At 43.8% G+C, this 12,038-nt stretch overlaps 1 protein-coding gene across 5 annotated transcripts in view; it reads right to left on the bottom strand.

Moving 5' to 3' along the window:
* Window positions 1-12,038, bottom strand: part of LOC137619616 (transcription factor IIIA-like) — a 169,589-nt gene that overhangs the window by 142,586 nt on the left and 14,965 nt on the right. For 3 of the 5 annotated variants that reach the window (XM_068349804.1, XM_068349802.1, XM_068349805.1), the window contains exon 2: window positions 1,284-1,355. The exons of the other annotated variants lie outside the window; for them this stretch is intronic. The gene's annotated coding sequence lies outside the window, so the exon portion shown is untranslated. The remainder of the gene's footprint in view (window positions 1-1,283; window positions 1,356-12,038) is intronic. 5 annotated transcript variants of the gene reach the window in all.

The raw sequence follows: 12,038 nt of genomic DNA, 5'->3' as shown, positions 1-12,038 counted from the left end.
CTTCTGACACAAGTGCCAGTGTCTTCAGCAATACTAGAGGATAGGCTTGGAAGTTGGAACATCACAGGAGAGACCTCGCGATGTGTCAAATTACGTGATGTCCAAATGCAGTTCTAAAACACTTGATGTCTAAACATGTAGTGTAATTTCACTACTGTATAGGGAATGCAGACAGGGAGAAACACTGTCCAAACGAATAACTCAGTCCAGAGACAGAGAAACTACTACTACTACTACTACTACAAGAGGAGAGTTACACTCAAAATTCATCTTTCTCCTAATTGGAAGAGCAAGAATTTAACTCCAATAAATAGAGGGCTGCTGACAGTCATCCCTTTACGAAGGGAAATAACACACATGGTTCTCCAAAGATTTATATCATCATGGGAACAAAATTCACTTCCTCTCATGCTTAGCTTTCAATGAGCTTCCACATACAGTATAAGCAAGAACGCTTAAAATAAAAAAAATAAAAAAAAACTTAGCACAAACAAATATAAAAATGGATCCAATAGCCAAGAGAGGAAAGCAGCAGCACACCTGTGCCTCCCACAGCCAAAGGAAAAAGTGGTTACTCTGTGACAAGTAGGTGGGCGGGGTTTCACTTTGTGCCACTTATCATTAGCCAATTACCTTGTTAATGTTTCAATGGCCACTCTAGCATTGCTGAAGACATATCATGGCTATTCCAGCAGTGCTGAAGATATATTCACTATCTTAAAGGAAATAAAGTTTGTATATACATAGAAACAAACTAAAGATAGACAAACAACCATGAGGGCAGCTTATTATGAAAAAACTGGATCACAGACAGAAAAAAATACTGTCAAACTGCAAAGGTAAAGGGTCGAGCCAGAATCAGTCGACTAGATTGTTGACTGTTGTCGGGAAACCATGGTTAATATACAGTAATGGTAGAATTGAAACTTTTTTGTCAGGAAGCTTAAGCTTAAAAGAGGTAATAGCTAATTAATATTGGGAAGATTTATTGAAATATATTATACATTTTTTGTATGACTTCATTTAATACAAGTCAGTTGTAAATTAGGGTTCTTGTTGTTATGAAAATTTGGGGAGATTAATTGAAATCATAGAGTCAACCAAATCATGGATGTATACCAACTCATGAGTATATGTAATTAATCACTAACAAGGGGTCATGCATAAGACAGAATGGTTACAATTTGTGTTGTCAGTACTACACAATAAAAGAAATGCAATATGGGTTATGAAGATGAAGTGAATGGGAGTACATGATATGAAACTGAAAATTGATTCCTTACCGCAATGATTAGTGCAGTGTTGTGCTGCTATAAAACTCCTTTGATGACAGCTTTGGAGACTTCTGATGTCAACTTGACCAACAATTGAAGAAAAGTCACAAATTTTTAAAGTCATTTGTACTTCTCCTAATAATACAAACCTAACTCCTTTACTATTGGAGAATGGATAACAGCAAAACTGGAACACGGTGGTGTTAAAACTTATAACGGGGTCTAAACAAGCGACAAAGGGTTTACCTGGCAGTGGCAGGGAGGCAATAGGCCCCCACTTCAACTTGCTGACAACTCACTTGAATGGCAGCCAGGACTTACTCGGGAATCGTGCTGGCAGGAAGGTTCAAGTAAAGGACTCAGTTTTGTATACAGTAGTCAAAATACAAATTACGTTTAAAATTAGTGATTTGTTCCTACGCAAATACAAACCATCGTCTTTACAATAGGAGACTCGTCCCTAGGTGGGAGGAAGTCCCTTTCCAACTGGTCGGAAACTAACCCGGTAACACGACTAGTTCATCCGACATGCTGCATAGTCAAGGTTCCTTACCCCTTATGAACCATAAAAAAAAAACTTGTGGGTGTCATGGCCTGCACCTTGAAGAGTTATACTTACCCTAGAAACCTCTGGGCTGTAAGTTGGCAAATGAAGAAAATAGGTTTGTTGAATGTAACCTTGAAAACCAAATTATGGATTACAGTATTGGGTTTGCCTTGAAATATCACACAACGCCTCTCATAAGGGGTGTAGGGAAAAACTTCCTAGTGTGTAAAAACTAGGTACCTGAAAGCAAAGTGATCTTACCTAATTTCAGATCAAGTCCACCTGGTGAGGTACTCCCATGAGAGGGAGAAGACTGAAAGGAATGAAAAAGTCAGTCATTCTTCCCTTTCCTCCAAGACTAAATTGTAACCGCAGCCCTTGATCTGTACTTACTGATCTTGTAAAATCAGCCAAGATGGATAAATGTATCCATGGACCTGTGAGTTACATCCCACAGGTAATGGGAGGTGAGGGTCATCTGATGTTTCCAGACGCCTGCCTGGAGAACCTGCAACACAGAAAAGTTTCTTCTGAAGGCCAGAGAGGTGCTCACAGAAGGAGGTCTGCATACCCCTCCATGTGTGACCACTTCGGAGCTACTAGAGCCATGTGCAAGTTCAGTCACTTGGACCCAGTTCAGGATCTTTCTTAGTAAGGAGAAAGGTGGAAAACACTAGCATCGAGGCTGTCCCACAGATGCTGAAACATGTCGCTAGATCTGGCACTGGAGAGAAATAAACTGGAAGTTTGTGGTTCAGAGTTGTAACAAACAGGTGGATCATTGGAGGATCCCACAAAGTCAGGATCTTTGTTGCTATATGAGGACACAAAGACCATTTGGCCCAAACAATTTGTGTCCTGTTCAATTTGTCAGCCATTACATTTTTCTTGCCAGGGAAGAAAAAGACTAAGAGAGAGATTGCGTTGGCCTCTGCCCACTTGAGGGCCTACTACTAAATAGCGCAGCTGGTGGGACATGGTTTCTCCTTGCTTGTATATGTAGGACAACATGAAGGCGTTGTTGCTCATCAACACCAGTTTTGAGAAGAGGGCATAATTCCTAAAGGGCTAGCCATGCTGCCTTCATTTTCAGTATGCTGATATGCTCATGGTAGTTTTTCTTTGATAGGAACTAGCAAGATCATCCTGCTGCTGGGACCAAAATAATTTCAACTCCCACTACAAAGATTTTTTTTATTGGATTTGAAGTTCTCTAGCATCCTGATCCACTACAAAGACCGCAGGCAAAGTCTACCTACGAAAACTAGACACTCCAACGATGTTAGGTAGCTAAGAAGAAACTGCCATTGATGTGCTAACTGAAAGAGGAAAACACTTTTCCTTGAACTGTGTCTATTTCCATCCCCCAGTACACTAGCCTCTATGTGATGAAAAGGACAGATTTCACTCAGTTCACCAAGACCCCAAGGTCTTGGCAAAATGCAAGAACCATGTCCCCATGGACTAGAAGGCTCTGCTAACATTAACCAGTCATCCAGGTAGCGTAGCAGAGGATCCCATTGGCGTGCACCCATGATGATACCAGCTAGATCCTTGTGAAAACCTAGTGCGGTTGAAAAGCCAAAACAGATGACCTTGAACTGGAATGCCTTCCCATTGATGACCAATCGAAGATATTTCCTGGACAATGGATAAACTGGTACCTACAAACAGACTTCCACCAGGTTTAAGAGTACAGTAATCGTAAAATTTTGCATTCTTAACACCTGAATGACTGTGGTTTCTGTCCCCATTCTGAAGTTGTTCAGGGCTGAGAGGTCAATGATTGGTCTCCAGCATACAGATGCCTTTAAAAGAAAGAGACAATAGAAAATAAGTTGCCAGGGCACCAGCCATCCATTGAGGCACTATTGCTAGAGAGCTATTGGGTTCTTTGACGTCTCTCTGGTTACAGCTCATTTTTCCTTTGCCTACACATACACCGAATAGTCTGGCCTATTCTTTCCACATTCTCTTATGTCCTTATACACTTATCAAGACTGAGGTCAACAAACAACTCTTTTTGCTCAAGGGGTTAACTGCTGTACTATTATTGTTCATCTTGGTAAGGGTAGAATAGATGTTTTTTAACTATGGTAAGCAGCTCTTTTTCTCTAGTCTTAGGTAGGGCCATAGCCTTTGTACTATGGTGTACTACTGTCTAGGGATAGAGTTCTCTTGCTTAAGGGTACAGTTAGGAACACCATCTTATTTCCCTTCTTCGTTTTTTTTAAAGGTTTTATAGTTTATGTAGGAAAGACTTAGTTTGGTGTTGTTACTGTTCTTAAAATCTTTAATCTCAATTGTTCATTGCTTCTCTTGTAGTTTATTTATTTTCTTGTTTCAATCCTCACTGGGCTATTTTCCCTGTTGGAGCCCTTGGCCTTATAGCATCCTGCTTTTCCAACTAGGGTTGTAGCTTAGCAAGTAATAATAATAATAATAATAATAGAAGCTGAGCAACCCGTCTTCAGCCTCCTGAAGAGCATCCTTGTCTAGCAAGGCCTGAACCTCTTGTTGAAAGACAAGATCGTCAACAGAACCCCGGTGATAAGATGACGACGTTGTCGGAGTTTTAATCGGGAGAGGGAAAGCTGAATCTTAGACCATCGAGCTTTCCACCCCGTGGAACCATCACCTCCAATTCCTTTGTAGGCATCCCATCACTGGTGGTATGGTGGGGGAGTGCCCATCCTCGCTTAGATGTCTTCCTCTTCCCTTTCCCCTGCCTCTGCATGTCCTTGGCCTGCCTGTGACAGACTAAAACAGTTGCGGGTCTCCTGGAAGAACACCCTGGAGTAAGCGTAGCCACAACTGGCTCCAACGGCAGTTGGGATGGAAAAGCCTCGACAGAACTATAATACTTTTTTTCTGTTTGGGAAAAAAAACTGGAATCCAATGTGACAACTTTCTCAATCTTTAAAGGTCCTTATCTCCGGAGAACTGGTCCTCTACATAGTACAGGACTTCCTTGGTCAAGATCGACCATGTGGCATTGGAGGGGGTGCAGCCCAGAAAGTCAATGGATGACTTCTTGCCCTTTATGGGTTAAACCCCATGACACTGGGCTTGCCCAAGAGTTAAGACGTCACCACTCTTGTTTGAGTGTCCCCCAGAGGAGGCCACTTGAGAAGTATCGGATGAAAGAGAAAAAGTAGAAAAAGCTGCTTGAGCTTTCCTCTACTTAAGAGGGTTACACCCTCCCCCAACAGAAAAAAAAAAAAAGAGAGAGAGAGAGAGAGAGAGAGAGAGAGAGAGAGAGAGAGAGAGAGAGAGAGAGAGAGAGAGAGAGAGAGAGAGAGAGAGATATTCTGCCAGTTCAAAAGAGACATCTGTTTTCCCTAACAGCTGAAATCCAAGAGTTGTCAGTGAGCTAACAGGAAGGGGGCGGGGGGGGGGGGGGGGGGGGGGGGTTGCCCCTCCACTACTGACAGGTTAAACCACCTGTCAGTTGTTTACATCTCATTCTACATTTTAACTGCCACATTCCAGATTCGCTGTTATCCATTCTCCAATAGTAAAGGATGATGGTATCTACTTATGTAGGATCAAATGACAATACAGTACAACACTGAACAAACTTAGCTTAGTAAAGACTAACCAGAAAATATGTTGAGGAACACACGTGAATACCAAAGCGAATCATTCAAACAATCAGAAATTACAGGAGATTGTATGGAACAAGCTCCTTTTGAACGATCTTAAAATATCAGTGCAATACACGTTGCTTTAAATATGAATAACTTGAATACTGTATGTGGAATACTTAAAAAGAAAAATGTTATTTTCATTAGTAAAATAAATTTTTGAATATACTTACCCGATAATCATGTAGCTGTCAACTCCGTTGCCCGACAGAATTCTACGGGAGGGATACGCCAGCTATCACTATACTAGAAGGGGGTGTACTCACAAGCGCCACCTGTGGCCAGGTACTACAGTACTTGTTGTTGACGCCACCTCACTTTTTCCTCGGTCCACTGGTTCTCTATGGGGAGGAAGGGTGGGTCAATTAAATCATGATTATCGGGTAAGTATATTCAAAAATTTATTTTACTAATGAAAATAACATTTTTCAATATTAAACTTACCCGATAATCATGTAGCTGATTCACACCCAGGGGGGTGGGTGAAAAACCAGTGCACAAGACTAAAGGATAGCTAAGTATCCCGTATTTCATATAATCAGTTATCCACAATAACAATGAAATAATAAGTACCTGGTAAGGAAGTCGACTTGAACCGTTACTCTGCCTTTAATAAGATCGTCTTCCTTACTGAGCGCAGCGTTCCTCTTGGAAGGCTGAATCAACTCAAAGGTGCTAAAGTATACAGGGCTGCAACCCATACTAAAGGACCTCATCACAACCTTTAACCTCGGCGCTTCTCAAGAAAGAATTGACCACCCGCCAAATCAACAAGGATGTGGAAGGCTTCTTAGCCGACCGTACAACCCATAAAAAGTATTCAAGAGAAAGGTTAAAAGGTTATGGGATTATGGGAATGTAGTGGCTGAGCCCTCGCCTACTACTGCATTCGTTGCTACGAATGGTCCCAGGGTGTAGCAGTACTCGTAAAGAGACTGGACATCTTTGAGATAGAATGATGCGAACACTGACTTGCTTCTCCAATAGGTTGCATCCATAACACTCTGCAGAGAATGGCTCTGTTTGAAGGCCACTGAAGTAGCCACAGCTCCCACTTCATGTGTCCTTACCTTCAGCAAAGCAAGGTCTTCTTCCTTCAGATGAGAATGTGTTTCTCTAATCAGAAGCCTGAATAGTAAGAAACTGAGTTCTTAGAACTTGGAAAAGAAGGTTTCTTGATAGCACACTATAAGGCTTCTGATTGTCCTTGTAAAGGTTAAGACCTTTTAGATAGTACCTAAGAGCTCTAACTGGGCAAAGTACTCTCTCCAGTTCATTCCCCACCAAGTTGGACAGGCTTGGGATCTCGAACGACTTAGGCCAAGGACGTGAAGGAAGCTCGTTTAGCAAAAACCGAGCTGCAAGGAACATGTAGCCGTTTCAGATGTGAAAACAATGATCCTGCTGAAGGCTTGGATCTCACGTACTCTTTTAGCTGTTGTCAAGCACACGAGGAAAAGAGTTTTTAATGTGAGGTCCTAAAAAGAGGCTGATTGGAGAGGTTCAAATCTTGATGACATAAGGAACCTTAGGACCACGTCTAGATTCCAGCCTGGAGTGGACAACCGACGTTCCTTTGAGGTCTCAAAAGACCTAGGGAGGTCCTGTAGATCTTTGTTGGTGGAAAGATCCAAGCCTCTGTGGCGGAAAACCGCTGCCAACATACTTCTATAACCCTTGATCGTAGGAGCTGAAAGGGATTTTACTTTCCTTAGATATAACAGGAAGTCAGCAATCTGGGTTACAGTGGTACTGGTTGAGGAAACTGCATTGGTCTTGTACCAGCTACGGAAGACTTCCCCTTGAGACTGATAGATTCTGAGAGTGGATGTTCTCCTTGCTTTGGCAATCGCTCTGGCTGCCTCCTTCGAAAAGCCCCTAGCTCTTGAGAGTCTTTCGAAAGTCTGAAGGCAGTCAGACGAAGAGCGTGGAGGTTCGGGTGTACCTTCTTTACGTGAGGTAGACGTAGAAGGTTCACTCCTAGAGGAAGAGTCCTGGGAATGTCGACCAGCCATTGCAGTACCTCTAAGAACCATTCTCTCGCGGGCCAGAGCGGAGCCAACCAACGTCAGCCGTGTCCCTTTGCGAGAGGAGAACTTCTGAAGTACCCTGTTGACAATCTTGAACGGCGGGAATGCATACGGGTCGAGATGGAACCAATCCAGCAGAAAAGCATCCACGTGAACTGCTGCTGGGTCTGGAATCGGAGAACAATACAATAGGAGTCTCTAGGTTATCGAGGTAGCGAACAGATCTATGGTTGGCTGACCCCACAGGGCCCAAAGTCTGCTGCAAACATTCTTGTGAAGGGTCCACTCTGTGGGGATGACCTGACCCTTCCGGCTGAGGTGATCTGCCATGACATTCATACCGCCCTGAATGAACCTCGTTACCAGCGTGAGCTTTCGATCTTTAGACCAGAAGAGGAGGTCCCTTGCGATCTAGAACAACTTCACGAAAGAGTCCCTCCCTGCTTGAAGGTGTAAGCCAGGGCTGTGGTGTTGTCAGAGTCCACCTCCACCACTTTGTTAAGCTGGAGGGACTTGAAGTTTATCAAGGCCAGAAGAACCGCCAACAACTCCTGCAATTGATGTGAAGTGTCCTTTGCTCCTGATTCCATGTTCTCGATCATTCCTGTCCGTCCAAAGTCGCACCCCAGCCCGTGTCTGATGTGTCCGAGAGGAGACGGCGGTCGGGTTTCTGAACAGCCAAAGGTAGACTTCCTTGAGAAGAAAGCTGTTCTTACACCACGCGAGAGAAGACCTCCTCTCTTCGGAAACAGGAACTGAGACCGTCTCTAGCGTCATGTCCTTTATCCAGTGAGCAGCTAGATGATACTGAAGGGGGGGAGGTGGAGTCTCCCTAACACGATGAACAGGGCCAGCGATGAAAGTGTCCCTGTTAGACTCATCCACTACCTGACTGAGCATCGGTTCCTTCTCAGCATGCTCTGGATGCATTCTAGGGCTTAGTAGATCCTTGGGGCCGACGGAAAAGCCCGAAAAGCTCGACTCTGAAGATCCATACCCAGGGAGACAATGGTCTGGGATGGGATGAGCTGAGACTCCTCAAAATTGACCAGGAGGCCCAGTTCCTTGGTCAGATCCATAGTCCATCTGAGAATCTCCAGACAGCGACGACTTGTGGGAGCTCTTAAAAGCCAGTCGTCTGACGGAGCCGGACACAAGATCATGGTACTGCTGCACAGTCTGTGAACTGTCAACCATGGGGAAGCGAGGAAGTACAGCGACAACCCGAAGCTGTCTAGACTGTCTGGGTCGTACAGACAACTCCTTATCGGGTTGCTGAGGTTGCCGCACTGCGTCACAACAAGTCACTTCTGCTGGTTGTTGAACGTCTTCCCAGTGACACACTGACTCCGTAAACAAAAAATCCTTTAACAAGGACTAAGCTTGGACTGCATGTCTTGCAACACAGCTCAAGGTCTATGGGAGCAGGTGTGGTAACAGACGGGGTTAGTGACTGAAGTGGAACCATTACCTTCCCTGGAAGCATGTTATGCTTAAATAAAAGTCCATAGGAGGCTACGCAGCTAAAGGCTCCTCTCCAAATGACAGAGTCCTCAAGGGAATATCAGAAGGAGGGAGAAAAGCGCTTTCTCATCTACAGGGACCATATCCGAGAAAAGTTAAGTTCTCTCAGTGAGGGTTTCAATGGTGCAAAAGCAGCAGACTAGAAGGCAACATTATGAAACTGCTTGACAGTCTAGTGAGTTGGCAACAACCAAAGATGTAGGACTGAGAAGCATGCGGTAAGGTATGCAGAGCATGTTGTATGCAGAGCATGCTGTATGCAGAGCATGCTGTATGTAGAGCATGTTGTATGCAGAGCATGCTGTATGCAGAGCATGTTGTATGCAGAGCATGCTGAATGCAGAGCATGCTGTATGCAGAGCATGTTGTATGCAGAGCATGCTGTATGTAGAGCATGCTGTATGCAGAGCATGCTGAATGCAGAACATGCTGTATGCAGAGCATGTTGTATGCAGAGCATGCTGTATGCAGAGCATGCTGTATGCAGAGCATGCTGTATGTAGAGCATGCTGTAAGGTAAGCAGAGCGTGTTGCATGGCGTTTAACATTTCTCAGAAATTCCATGACCAGTGCTAGAGTGCTTCATGCATGCTTGCATGGGGTTTTAATATCAACAAAATATTTACCTTACATTCATAACTCATGATTCATTTTTGTTTTGAAGATATTTTTGCCATATTTTGCGATATTGTTAAAAATATATTGCAAGGAATACATATATATTTTTATATAAGTAAGACAAATAACCTCCATTATCATAATGTTTGTGTAGGCATACATGTATATGATTACAAATGCAAGTTATGAAAGTAATGAGGTGTTATTATTGTCATTTGTTATTTCTCAAGTTGAGGAGAAAGTGGCAGATGCAAGCGTTGAGGTGGCTGACTCATAGCATGAGGTTGTTGCCTCAAGAGTTGCGCTTGCTGTAAGGGTTGCGGATGCGCAGTAGCAGGTTCCTGAGGAACGAGTTAAGGTTCCTGAGGTGTGAGCTGCGAGAGTTGAGATAGCGGCTGCGCAGAACGCAGTTCTTGTCTCGCGAGTTGAGGTTCCTGAGGAGCTAGCCTAAGCTGCAGCGAGTGCTGAGGTGGCTGCCTCATTGATGGAAGAGGTTGTCGTACCTCAAGAGATTGTTGCCTTGCTGGTGGAACCGCAAGCGGAAGCGGAGGAAGTAAGGCATAAGACTCCTGCTCCCATTGCTGAGGTTGCCTTAAGGAAGGTTAAGGTTGCTGCACAACGCTGGTAACTGGCAACTCAGAACGCGGTAAGGTAGCCTGAGGAACCTCAACTTCGTACGCCTGGCAGACTGGACTGCGGTGAGGCGGAGCTCTCGCAGGAGGAGGCGGAGGTTGCTGCACACCGCTGGTAACTGGCAACTCAGAACGCGGTAAGGTAGCCTGAGGAACCTCAACTTCGTACGCCTGGCAGACTGGACTGCGGAGAGGCGGAGCGTTCGCAGGAGGAGGTGTAACCTTCTCAGCCTGAAACTCACGCATTAAGACCCCAAGCTGCGACTGCATGGACTGCAGCAAAGTCGTCTTGGGATCAACAGACGATAAGGTCTGTTGTGGCATCGCCTTACCTCTCTTAGGAGGTGTGCAGTCACCTGAGACTGAGGAGAGTCAGAGCTAACCCAATGACTGCATCCGGGTTGTTGAACTCTAACTTCGTACGTCTGGCATAGGTCTGGACTTTACGTTTAAGAGGTCTTGAGACCTGAGACCAGCGTTTTCTCCCCGAAATTTCTTCTGCAGACGAGCAAAATAAGGGCTCAATCGTCTGCGGGTGGGAGTGACGGTCTCTTAAGACACGCCCGCAACCACCGAGGATACTTCTGTGCGCCGATCAAGGCCTGCCGAACCCTTTTGCCCTTCGACATTGCTTCTCCCCTGGGCTTGGGAGCTTGCAAGAGGTCCCGGACTGGGAGGACGACTGGCACGCACAGAAGTACCCTCACGCACAACACTGACACACTTTGCGCTAATCACTTATCACTTTTGATTTTCTGTTTGCACTTATTTCACTGAACTCGAAACTTTAAGTGGTTTGTACCTGAAACACGCAATTCTATCCTTTCTCAAAAGTTAGTAATTGCGAAAACAGAATTACAATGTAACAGAAAAATCTAATGAAAGATAAATAATTCAGTGGCTGGAAAGAGACTAAACACTAGATCAAATAAACTACGTTTAAAATCTCTCACCGCATAAAGCTTGAGAACAAGAAAAAACTCTAGAAACGTTTACCTTCTTCCCCTAAAGAGACTAGGGAGAAGAGCAAAAACGATAACAACGTTACTCGCTTGAACGAAACGTTTATCCTCCTCTTTCTCCCTCCGTCTCTATCTCTCTCTCTCTCTCTCTCTCTCTCTCTTGACTTAGAACCTGAGAGAAGAGCCCAATCATATATATCGTTAAAACATATTATTGTTAAAGGAAAATATTTCCCAAAATGAAAAGTTCCTTTGTAGAATTAAAACCATTAAGTTAAGAAAGAATGAACAAAACGCTAGACACGGTTACTCTTACTGCAACGTGACACCGTGAAAATTCTCTCTCTATCGTAACGATAGAGCGCAAGTTGAACGTTCTGAAACGTCAACAACTGCAGAGACAAAACAAAACGTTAGTTCAACTTTGAAAACAGTACGAGACTATCAAAGAAATTCTTTCAAAAACATTAAAATAGCATAATATGTTAACAGGTAAAACCGAAATGACGGGCTCAATGTTAATTAACTTCGGTACAAGAAAAGACCGCCTACCATTAGGAAAGGTCGAATATAAACAAATATAAAAATTAATTTTAATAATTTTATAATAAAAGGAAGTTAATCGAAGAGGCCTATAAAAGACGGAGAGATATAAAATAAATCTATAACTTTTGTTAAGCAAAATTAAGAAAGAGAGTCTATACTCTCTTAGACACCAACACTTCCGTCTAAGGGAAGGGTCGGCCATTTAAAGGTGAAAGAGAGTTCATACTCTCTTCGTCACCATAATTAAATTAATTCCAA

Source organism: Palaemon carinicauda, chromosome 26, assembly GCF_036898095.1.
Source record: "Palaemon carinicauda isolate YSFRI2023 chromosome 26, ASM3689809v2, whole genome shotgun sequence".
Classification (NCBI taxonomy): Eukaryota; Metazoa; Arthropoda; class Malacostraca; order Decapoda; family Palaemonidae; genus Palaemon; species Palaemon carinicauda.
Note: the sequence above shows the minus strand (reverse complement) of the source record. Positions and strands in the feature narration are given on the sequence as shown.